The following is an 11,855-nucleotide window of genomic DNA, read 5'->3' as shown; positions in this document are numbered from 1 at the left end:
AGACAAGGATATAATATTTTCCCATTCAAGTTCATGAACCTGAGATTAAGAACCCCTGCACTTAAGTGTCTCTTTGGCTTGAAGCTGAGTCCTAGGCAGTGTTCTCACTTACAAAAAGGGGAAGAACTTGAAAAAATGCACACTCCACGTTTTAAAGTTCTGTTCTGAATGTGGCATATAATACTTCTGCTCAATAGGACTTAGTCAATGGAGGCATCCAGCTACAACATAAGCTGGGAAGCAGTCTTTAACTGGCAGCCACATTTCCAAATATAACTGTATTACATAATAAATTAGCAACTGGCAATATCCTTCATGCTCTTATAAGAAAAAATAATTTCTACAATTTTTTTTAACGTTTATTTTTTGAGAGACAGACAGAGCGTGAGTGGGGGAGGGGCAGAGAGAGAGGGAGACAGAATCTGAAGTAGGCTTGAGCTGTCAGCACAGAGCCCCATGAGCTGCTGGAACTCACCAACTACGAGATCATGACCGGAGCGGAAGTCAGATGCTCGACTGACTGAACCACCCAGACACCGCAATTTTTACAAGTTCTAACTTATGAACAGATATATCAGACAGTGGGTTTCCATGAGCATTTCCTAATGTATAAACTTGATAAGTATTTTCAGCATTTTTATATGTTTTAGTTAGATGAAATATATTTTTAAATTGCAAACAGGGAATACAAAAACAAAAACAACAACAAATAAATAAATTGCAAACAGGGAATTAGCTCACCACAAAGCTGTGAATTAGGTAAAATTTATTTCTGTCTTTACAACATTCTCATTTCTTTTTCTTTTTAATTTAACTTTTTCTTTTAAGAGAGAGAGCATGCATGTGTGGGGGGGAGGGGCAGAGGAAGAGGGAGAGAGAGAACCTTAAGCAGGCTACATGCCCAGTGCAGAGCCCCACACAGGGCTCAGTCTCACAACTGTGAGATCATGACCTGAGCCGAAATCAAGAGTTGGACGCTTAACTGACTGAGCCACCCAGATACCCCTAGGACACTCTCATTTCTATCAATTTTTAAAACATCCCCTCCTCTTCTCTCCCATTTGATGAACCTGCATCTTTCAGCCTTTATTTCCATTTTTATTTTGAAAAATTTCAAACATACAGGAAAGGTGAAAAAATAGTACAATACCTATACACCCTCCACGTAGATTAAAAAATTTTTAATTATTAACATTTGCTTAATCTCTATTTTATTTATATATATGTTTGTCACAAGCACATTATGAGTGCACAGACATGAGTTGTGTCTTTCCACAGTGTTAGCTTTATTCAATCACAAAACAAGGCTAACATAATTGTAAAGCAGGTCCAAGATTCCAAACTCAATGCCATTTTGTTACACATTTAACTTGGTTTCATACATATCACACAAAGTAAAGCACACTACAAACAAGATACAGCAAGAGGTGAGAAGTTGAGAAACCCAACTCAAAGTCCATCTATGAATGCATAGTAGAGATGAGGCCTCAGTCTGGTCTGGTCAGCTCTCCGTGCATACTGCTTATTATATTCTAGCAGTGGAGGATCTCTGCTATGCTCAGAGACCAGTCAGCCAGAGCTTTGGCACCAGTTGCCTTTTCAGTGTGGTCAGATGGGAAAGGGTTAGTGTCTGGAGAGTCTGACAGTTTGCTGCAAAAGTCACCCCTTTTTAAAGGAGTTTAATCAGCCTTGGGCCATTCGAGGCCTCTTCAGGTTCTGCTGGTCATCAGTTCTGGGCATCATCAGTCTGTGCTGGTTTCAGCATCATCTGGTCTTAGCTCTTGGTTGCCTGACATGAGTCACTGCTTGATGTAAGTGACTCCATCTTGCCCTCTACAATATTTTTAAACAATTTGAATGTAAGTTACAGATATCATGAAACTTCACCCGTAGATACTTCAGCATGTATCTCCAAAGAAATAAGGACATTCCACAGTATAACTACATTATCACTCTTAAGAAAATTAACAATAATTCTGTAATATCTAATATCCTTTCCACATTTAAATTTTCCTAATCATTGAAAAAACATTTTCATAGATGTGCCAGGCTGGCTCAGTTTTGATAGAGCATGTGACTCTTGATCTCAGGGTCATGGGTTCAAGCCCCACATTGGGTGTGGAGCCTACTTAAAATAAAAAAAATAATAATAATAATAAAAAGTTTTGTATAGATAGTTTTTCTGTAATATGCATCTCTTAGTTTGGTGACAGACCTTTTCAACTTTGAACAAACCTCCTTTGCATCTAAGTAATGTCTGTGTTTATCTAGACTTTTTATTTCTACTTGTGGATTTAAAGGTTTTTATATCTAATTAATACAAAGACAGGAAGGGAGAAGACTTGGGTTTTTTTCCATTTTATTAAGTGGATGTTTTGCTCGAACCTAATATTAAATTAAACCTAATACTATTGCTGAACAGATATAGGTCTTAGCGACTTTAAATACAAAGGGGTGGATTACAAGGTATTCTGGGATATGTATGCCCATTTTAGGCCACATTTGACATCTTGGCTTTCTGTTCAATTTTTCAAGATTTTCAAGATTCTACCAATATTTACTGAGTAGTCAATATGTGCTGGGGACATATAATTAAGATGGACATGGTGTCTGCCCTCAAGGGAGAGAGATCAGTTAATTAATATTTTCAATTGGAAATATTGGAAGTGTACTATACAATAGGCTCAGAACTGGTATTCTCTTTAATCCCAGCCCACAATCCTTTCATATTCCCTACCCCTGAGATGTCCACACGTCAGAGATCTGAGTGTCATTATTAAATGCCATCTCCCCCTTCCGGTGCTTTATCCTGGTGCTCCAGTTCTCCAATCCTGCATCATTGGTGTTATGTATTCACCTCAAACCACTGATATACAACTTCTAGGCACAAAGGTTCTGGAGTCTCAAACTCTTTGGTCCCAAGACTCATGGATTATGACCAGGGAAAAGAGAGTAACTGCTCAAATGTTTTAATCAGCTATTTCTGCAATAATGCTTCAGAATACACCACTCCAAACTCAGTGGTTTAAAACTACAAGCATTCAAAAATAAATAAATAGGGATGACTGGCTGGCTCAGTTGCAAGAGTATGTGACTCTGATGTTGGGGTTGTGAGTTTGAGCACCATGTTAGGTGCAGAGATTACCTTTAAGAAAGAAAGAAAGAAAGAAAGAAAGAAAGAAAGAAAGAAAGAAAGAAAGAAAGAAAGAAAGAAAGAAAGAAAGAAAGAAAGAAAGAAAGAAAGAAAGAAAGAAAGAAAGAAATTAATTTACAACTACAAGCATTCATTTTTCTCTTAAGGATCTGTAGGTTGCTTGCTCCTTTACTAGTCTAGGCAAGATTCTTATTTCTAGACTCTGGGTTCCAAGTCTATGTTGCAGGTTAGGGTTCAGGTGTGCTCCACGTTTCTACAGCAGCCACTCAGGTCAAATCACCACAGCACAAGAAAACAAGATAAACTTTGCAGGCACATGAAAAGCCTGTGCTCACGTAATTTCCTATTACATCATATTCTGTTGGTTTAAAGCAAGTCACATGGCCAAGCCCCAAGTCAGTAGCACAGGAAAATAGAGTCTAAGCCAAGTTAGAAGGGAAATGAAGTGAATTTTTTGTGGAGCATTAACGTATTACATCAAGATTCCCAGGAAAAAAGGCACGGAAAAGAATAGAAAGAAGAGATTCCCAAGGGTAGGACAAAGAACAGCTAAACTCTGGCCATGATTGAAGATGGGATAGTACCCCCAAAAGATCAACTATCAGGAAGTAATATGGAGGACCCATTGCAGTGGTATGATGAATAGTGATGAAATGCTACAAGATATCACACACAAAAAAAATCACAAACATTGTTACTGCTGAGAAAGATGAAGAATCAACAAAAGAGGAAAATATTAAAATTTTTATTGTATATGATAAATTACAGCTATTTGTGTGGGCTGCTTTCCTTTTATGATTCCCAATCTCTAGGCACAGTAACTACCACAAATATCATTAAATATGTCAAATTGTGTTATTTTAGTTATAGAAGAAGGTTTTATATACTGAGCGTTTATAGATTTTTGTCATGCAATTTGATTTTTTGCTCATAACTAGAGGGATCTATGATCTAAACTAGAGTGGAAGCTAGGAGAATAGAAATAAAAGAACATATTTAATAGCTATTTTGCAGAAACGATTAATAAAATAATTGGATAAATAATTGGATTCAATTTAAGAGATGGATAAATCCAAGATATTTTTGTATGCAAGCCTAATGTGACTTCTTGAACAGTACAATCAACAAAAGCCAAAGAGCTGTGGGGGGTCTGAGAAATAATTTATGATATTGTGATTTAAAATAAAAAGTATATATCTGGTCTTTGTCACATTCCTGGCACAGAGCTCCTGAAACCCTTGTAAATTCCTAAGAGATGAGAGCACTGGGAGACTCTTTTGTTCTAATGGGACAACTCTAGGTGGACTCCTGGATGGCCCTAGAGGTAGGCTGATAACCAGAAAGACCAAGCTATGATTAGAAGTTTGGAATTTGTAGCCCCACACCCCATACCTCAGCAGAGAGAGGCTGGAAATGGAGTTAATAAATGATCGTTAGTACATGAGGAAGCCTCCAGAAAATCCCTATAGTATGGGGTTCAGAGTGCTTCCAGGGTCGGTGTTCACATCCACATACCCCAGTTCCCCAGAGGCAGAAGCTCCTGTGTTCAGGATGCTTCCATACCTTGCAATATAATATCTCTTCATCCGGCTTTTCATCTGTATCTTTCATCACACCACTTAATAAACTGGTAAACATGTTTCCCTGGGTTTTGTGAGCTACTTTATCAAATTAATTGAACCTGAGATGAGAAAGGGGGTCATGGGAACCTCAGATTTATTGCTGGTCAGAAGCACAGGTGACAACCTGCACTTGTGATTGATATCTGAACTGGGTGGGAGTAGTTTTGTGGGACAAAGCCCTTATACTGTGGGATCGCATGCTAACTGCAGGTGGATAGGGTCAGAATTGAACTGAGTTGAGTTAAACTGTAGGACACCCAGCTGGTGTCAGAGATTTGCTTGGTATGGAGAAAAAACTCCCACATAATTGAAATTGAGTGCAGAATCTTAAACTCCAAAAATGACTGTCAACAATTCTTCTTACAACACACGCTGCTCCTCTCATCCATATTGCCTTGTGACTTGTTTTGACCAATGGACTATAGCAAAAGTTATATTGTGCAGTTATGCTGTACAGCTATGGACCTTTCCTTCAAGGGGTCATCTTGAACGTTTCAGCTTCATCTGAGCTCCCAGCTGAATGTAGCCATAAGAGTAATCCTAGTCAACAAATACCATGTTAACAGATTTGCTATTCAGTTGAGCCTAGCCAACTCAAAGAATCATGAGAAATTATAAATAATTGTGTTAAGCCATTAAGTTTGGGGATAGTTTGGGAGCCAGTAATAGAGAACTCATAGAGAAATTGGTACTGAGTATGGAATTCAGTTACAACAAAAAGCATAAGATATGCAGCATTAGCTTTTGGACTGGGTGGTGGACAGAGAATGGACAGATACAAGGAGACTATTGGGGGAGGCCAGAAAAGCAGCCTTTATCTCATCAATAAAGATAAGAGAAATAGGGGCGCCTGGGTGGCGCAGTCGGTTAAGCGTCCGACTTCAGCCAGGTCACGATCTCGCGGTCCGTGAGTTCGAGCCACGCGTCAGGCTCTGGGCTGATGGCTCAGAGCCTGGAGCCTGTTTCCGATTCTGTGTCTCCCTCTCTCTCTGCCCCTCCCCTGTTCATGCTCTGTCTCTCTCTGTCCCAAAAATAAATAAACGTTGAAAAAAAAAGATAAGAGAAATAGCAAAAATAAAATTTATTGGAGATTGGAAGGGGAACCATGTATGTATGGGTGTAGTAGCAGAACAATTAGCAAGTCTGCTAACTGTAGTAGCTTGGAAGAGAAAAAGTATTCAGTGAACCTATAGATCTGTTTATGCAGATTTCCAGACAGAACATTAAAATTGTCAATCGGTCTCTTTTAGCAAAAACATATGATAAAGTATTCAAGAGAAAGGTGAGGGTAAAAAGGGATTGTTCAATTTTCAAGTGGAATTTAGAGGACATATACAGTCTATGACAGTCTTCCCAGCAGGCAAAAATGTCTCAAGGCAAGAGATATTCTCAGGGCAAAGTTAAAATTCAGAGCTCTGCCAGTAAAATGCAGTCATGATCAAGTCAATGGTGCAGCTGTAAGAACTTCTGTTAAGACTTCAGAGTGACATGGGGCGCCTGGGTGGCTCAGTCGGTTAAGCAGCCAACTTCGGCTCAGGTCATGATCTCGCAGTCCGTGAGTTCGAGCCCCGTGTCGGGCTCTGTGCTGACAGCTCAGAGCCTGGAGCCTGTTTCCGATTCTGTGTCTCCCTCTCTCTGACCCTCCCCCGTTCATGCTCTGTCTCTCTCTGTCTCAAAAATAAATAAACGTTAAAAAAAATTAAAAAAAAAAAAGACTTCAGAGTGACTTAAGGAAGTGTCATACAAACCCATAGAGTTCCATGGGAAGGTTTCTAAGAATCCTAAGGACATCATCCCATGGTAGCCTAATGTGCCCCAAGAAGAGAGAGGGTTGTCTTGGAAACAACTATCAATATGGCTTTTGAAGCACAGAGTGAACCCCAGAATGATTTATATAAAACTTCCAAAGTCATTAAAAGAACTGCCCCGGCAAAAGCATCATCTTCCAAGCATCATCTTCCTTCCAAGCATCATCTTCCTTTGTACCAAGGAACAAAGACAGCATCATCTTCCTTCCAAGCATCATCTTCCTTTGTACCAAGGAACAAAGACAGTTCACTTTGAAAGAAGCCTCTAGACCCTAAACTTCTAATGGAAGAAAGCAGGCTGTGAGAATTACTTATGTAAACAAAAAAATGATAACTTAGGCAGAGCAAAGATCCCAAAGAGTCCAAAACCAAGAATCAATAGAACAGTGAATTCAGAAAATTCCCGGAGAACGGAACTAGGACCCATGTCTGGAGTTTGGAGCATGGCCACGTATGCTGGCCAGGTTTCAGAAATGGACCATGACTACTATGTGGTCTTATGTTTCCTGCTTTCAGGACATGAGTTTCTCTTGCAGTTGCTCTATCCTTTTCTCACCCATGTCAGGATGGGCGGTGGGGAGACAGGTGTTTTTAACTTGCAGATTTCCAGATCAAGGTTAACTGAACCTGAGGAGTCTCATCCTCATCTGGATTTAGTACAGATGACAAGATCTTGGATTTTGGGCTAGCAAAGTAATGGGATGAAATCTGGGGGGAGCGGGGTAGATTAATGTATTTTGCATATGAGTGGAAGATAAATTCTAGATGATAGACTGTGGGAAGACCGCTAAAGACAGCTGCCAACAATCCCTCCTAACTTTGCATGTGCATGTCACTCCACCAATCAAAAGTAGAATCCAATTCTCCTCCCTGCTCCCTCCCTGAACTTGAACTAGATTGTGGCTTGTTTTGATTTACAGAATGTATTAGAAGGGACATTCTAGAACACCCAAACACAAACCTTCAGAAGCTTCTGCTTTGAAGGGATCCAGCTACCACGTAAATAAGCTTGGACTAGACTACTGAGTAGTAAGAGACCAGGGGCTTCAAGTGAGAAATTCTGGCTTCCACACTCCATGCCAAGGCTCCAGATGTATGAGGACGGCAGTCTGGAATATTTTAGCCTGGCTTAGCTCCCAGATACACCAACGACTTCACCTGACACTATATGAACAGAGAACCCATTGCCACTGAGCCCTCCAAAAAACTGCGGAATCATGAACAAATAAATGACTGCTTTTAAAAAACACTAATTATTGGAGTGGTTTATTATGCAACAATAATTAATGAAAACAGGATACAGGAGAACATTTTGGGGATGGTGGAACACATTTAGGGAAACAATGATTTATAACTGCGGCTTCAAACATGCTGAATTTGAGATCAGGGTGGGCTATATAAATAAATATTCTGCTGCCAAATTTCTAACACCTTTAAGAAGAGTAAAACAAGATTATTCATTTATACACTAACTTAAACACTAATTTATACAATAATTATTCACTGATAATCTATTATGTGCCGGGCTGTATGCAGGGGTTGAATGACAATGTGTTTCAAGACGACTTAAATTATCTTAGCCTGTCAGTAATTTTCAGAATATTTCTGTAAATATTGGTAGCATCTACCAATTTAAGGTAGGCAGGGCTATTTTTCTACTTTCCCCTCTCCTCCCTTCCTAACAGACTTGATATCAATGATATCTTACAGTCAAAGTAAGTCGTAGACCAAATTGTGACAAATGTATAACATATAGGAATTGTCTTTCCTTGACAAGAATGCAGAATTCTATTAAGAAATACATATTAAGATGATGAAGCAAACCAAAATCATAGTATTAATATTTTTATGGTATGTTTGGAAATAAGCTGTTTGTCTTTGGTATATTTGAATGTTTTATATTTTAATGTTTTAAGGAGTTTGAAATATTTAATATTTTACAGATTGTCTTCATGACTCTATTTTTTATTTAAGAGAGAGAGAGCATGAGTTGGGGAGAGAGGCGGGGGGGAGGGGGAGAGAGAGAGAGAGAAAAAGAGAGAGAGAGAGAATCTCAAGCAGGCTCCCGTGACCCTGGGATCATGACCTGAGCCAAAATCAAGAGTTGGCTGCTCACCCAACTGAGCCCAAGGCACCCCTCAGCAAATGAGGTAGATTCCAAGATCTCTAGGAAGGGCTGGATGTAGGTTTTTGTGGGGCCTGAAGTTTACACATCTCCTTTTGCTGACCCTTCATTTTTATTTCTCAAATAAATCTTATTCCTTAACCATGACAGATGACCACTGTGGAATTCACTTTTACCCTCTTTAAGTTCTACTATTTATGTGCTGAGTCAGTGCTATTACTCTACATCTCTTTCACATGCAGCTATAGAGAAAATTAATTTGAAACTTTATCCTGGTCAAATACAATGGAAGTGTAAGAAATAGCCCTGCAGTCACAATTGGGTATAAATGGAATATAAGAAGCTTAGAAAGATACCTAAAATAATTAAGTTAGAAATTGTCATTCCTATCAGCAAATTATGAAAGATCTGAAAAATATCTTTGGAATAAAAGTGGCTATTGCTGCAAATTATGTGTTTTTGCACTGTATAATCCCATTTCATTTATGTGATTAACTTGCCTTTTTTAATTTTGAATCTTTATTTTTATTTTTATCTTATTTATTTTTGCTGTTGAAACACACGGTCTTATCTCAATATTTCTTTTCTTTTCTTTTTTTTTTAATTTAAATTCTAGGTAGTTAACATACAATGTAGTATTGGTTTCAGGAGTAGATTTTAGTGATTCATCACTTACATATAGCACCCAGTGCTCATTCCCAAAAGCGCCCTCCTTACTGCCCATTGTAGCAGGATTCTCACACAGAGTCATGACACCTAGGCTTTTCTTTCCAGGAAGCCACTTTATTCATGCCAGCACTGCTCAGTTGGGTTCGTACCCAAAGAATTGAGCCCCAAATGCCACGTGGCATAGTTTTTTATATATTTTCTACTACTTTGTCTCCCACACATGGTAACACACAAACATGTAGTCTGATTAAGTGGTCTCATGTTACAAGGTCTTGAGGGATGTTGTCACATAAGCGTATAGTCAGGTTGTCTTTGGGTTGTTGTTGTTTTTTTTTCTTTAGGGAGGGGTCCCTACCACACCGTCACCCACTTAACCCATTCCCCCAACAACTTGCCTTTATTTTTAATGCAAAGTTTTCAAGAGTAAACCTATCTTGAGCTGGAAAAAAAATCGAAGGATATGGACTTCAGTTTCTACAAATGCCCCAGAGTGATAAGTAGTTTTAGAAAGAAGGCTAAAGAGAGGTTTCTAGTCCTGGCTCTGCCTTTTACCTGCCACGTTACTTCACTCTCACTCATCTGTAAAGTGGAGATAGTACAGCTTACTGTGCCAACCAGACCAAGTCATGTTGTAATTTAGCTGAACCAAGTGGATGTGAAAGATCTCTATAATTCAGAGGTGAGGTACTATTGTATTCATCACATAGACACTGTTCCCTAATACCTAACACACTCACAGCACCCCTTAAACCAGGAATATGCTGTTCTATCTGTTTTGCCTGTTCATTTAAAAAAATTTTTTTTAATGTTTATTTATTTTTGACAGAGAGAGAGACAGGCAGACAGAGCATGAGTGGGGGAGGCGCAGAGAGAGGGGGAGATACAGAATCTGAAGCAGGCTCTAAGCTCCGAGCTCCGAGCTGTTAGCACAGAGCCCCACGCGGGGCTCGAACTCATGAACCACAAGATCATGACCTGAGCCAAAGTCGGACGCTCAACCTACTGAGGCACCCAGGCACCTCCTGTTTTGCCTATTCAAATTGCACTTCCCCTTACGCCCATGTTCAAGAGCTATCACCTCCTAGATCTTTCACTGAACATTCTATCTGAAGTCTTTTTATGTATATATATAGAGACATATATATGTCTATATCTATTGTTTATTTCCTTGGATCAATTGTATCTCTTTTTAAATATAACACAAAGTCACGTATTGAAGGAAGGAAGCATACAGCATTTAACTTTATGCATTAATTGGATGTCTACCTATCCTTTGCTAGGCAATGTGAGGACTCTGAGACACTCTTCCTGTTTCAAAAGTATCATAATGTAGTAGCAGAAATATGACATTTTGTTTATTAACTATTCACTGTTACTACTATTAAATACTATAAAATCATTAGCATCTGGATGGTATCTGAAGCCCAAAGAGTAAAGGGACTTGATCTGACAAGACTGAAGAGAAAAGAGACTGTAGAGAAAAGAAGGCCCAGGACAAAGCCTTAGAAAATCAGTATGTAAGAGATCAGGGGAGGATGCAGAGAATCCAGGGAAGGCTGTGAACATAAAAGTTTTCTAGAAAGAAAGAAAGAAAGAAAGAAAGAAAGAAAGAAAGAAAGAAAGAAAGAAAGAGTCTGTTTTTTAAAAGTGAACATGAAAAAAAAGTTCAATATCATAAGTCATCAGGGAAATGTAAATTAAAACCAAAATAAGATACTACTGCCCATCCATTGCAGTAGTTAAAATGAAAAAAACAAAAAAAACCAAAAAAACTGATAACGTCATGTTGGAGAGAATATGAAGGAACTTGATTCAAAGATTTCTGGAGTGACTCTTTTGGAAAACAGTTTGGCATTTAAAAAAAAAATGAAATTAAAAATACCCTTATAGCACAAACCAACAATTCTACTCTTTGGTATTTATCCAAGGAAATGAAAACATACACCTACATAAGGACTTGATCCTGAATATTTATAGCAAGTTTATTTTTAATTGTTCTAAGCTGGATCCAGCCCAAATGTCCATCAAAGGGTGAATGGATAAACAAATGTTTTCTTTTTTTTTTAAATTTGTATTGTTTTTAATTTAAATCCAAGTTAACTAACATAGTATGTAATAATGATTTCAGGAATAGAATTTAGTGATTCCATAGAATACCCAGTGTTCATCCCAACAAGTGCCCTCCTTAATGCCCCTCACCCATTTAGCCCATCCCCCCCACCCAAAACCCCTCCAGCAACCCTCAGTTTGTTCTCTGTATTTAAGAATCTCTTATCATTCTTCTTCCTCTCTGTACACTATTGTTGCTTACCACCCCTTGTGTTCATCTGTTTTGGATCTTAAATTCCACATACTAATGGAATCATATGATATTTTTCTTTCTCTGATTGACTTGTTTCACTTAGCATAATACCTTCTCATTCCATCCATGTTGTTGCAAATGGCAAAATTTCATTCTTTCTGATTGCTGAGTAATA

The 11,855-nt window shown here is 38.5% G+C and overlaps 1 long non-coding RNA gene across 1 annotated transcript in view; it reads right to left on the bottom strand.

Annotated features, from left to right (window-relative positions):
• Positions 1 to 1,081: 1,081 nt before the first annotated feature.
• Positions 1,082 to 11,855, bottom strand: part of LOC102901630 — a 43,081-nt gene continuing 32,307 nt past the window's right edge. Inside the window, exon 3 of the long non-coding RNA XR_440729.4 lies at positions 1,082 to 1,833. This is a non-coding gene — a long non-coding RNA (uncharacterized LOC102901630). The remainder of the gene's footprint in view (positions 1,834 to 11,855) is intronic.

Source organism: Felis catus, chromosome B4 (genome assembly GCF_018350175.1).
Source record: "Felis catus isolate Fca126 chromosome B4, F.catus_Fca126_mat1.0, whole genome shotgun sequence".
Taxonomy (NCBI): domain Eukaryota; kingdom Metazoa; phylum Chordata; class Mammalia; order Carnivora; family Felidae; genus Felis; species Felis catus.
This window is presented reverse-complemented; position numbering and strand designations above follow the sequence as displayed.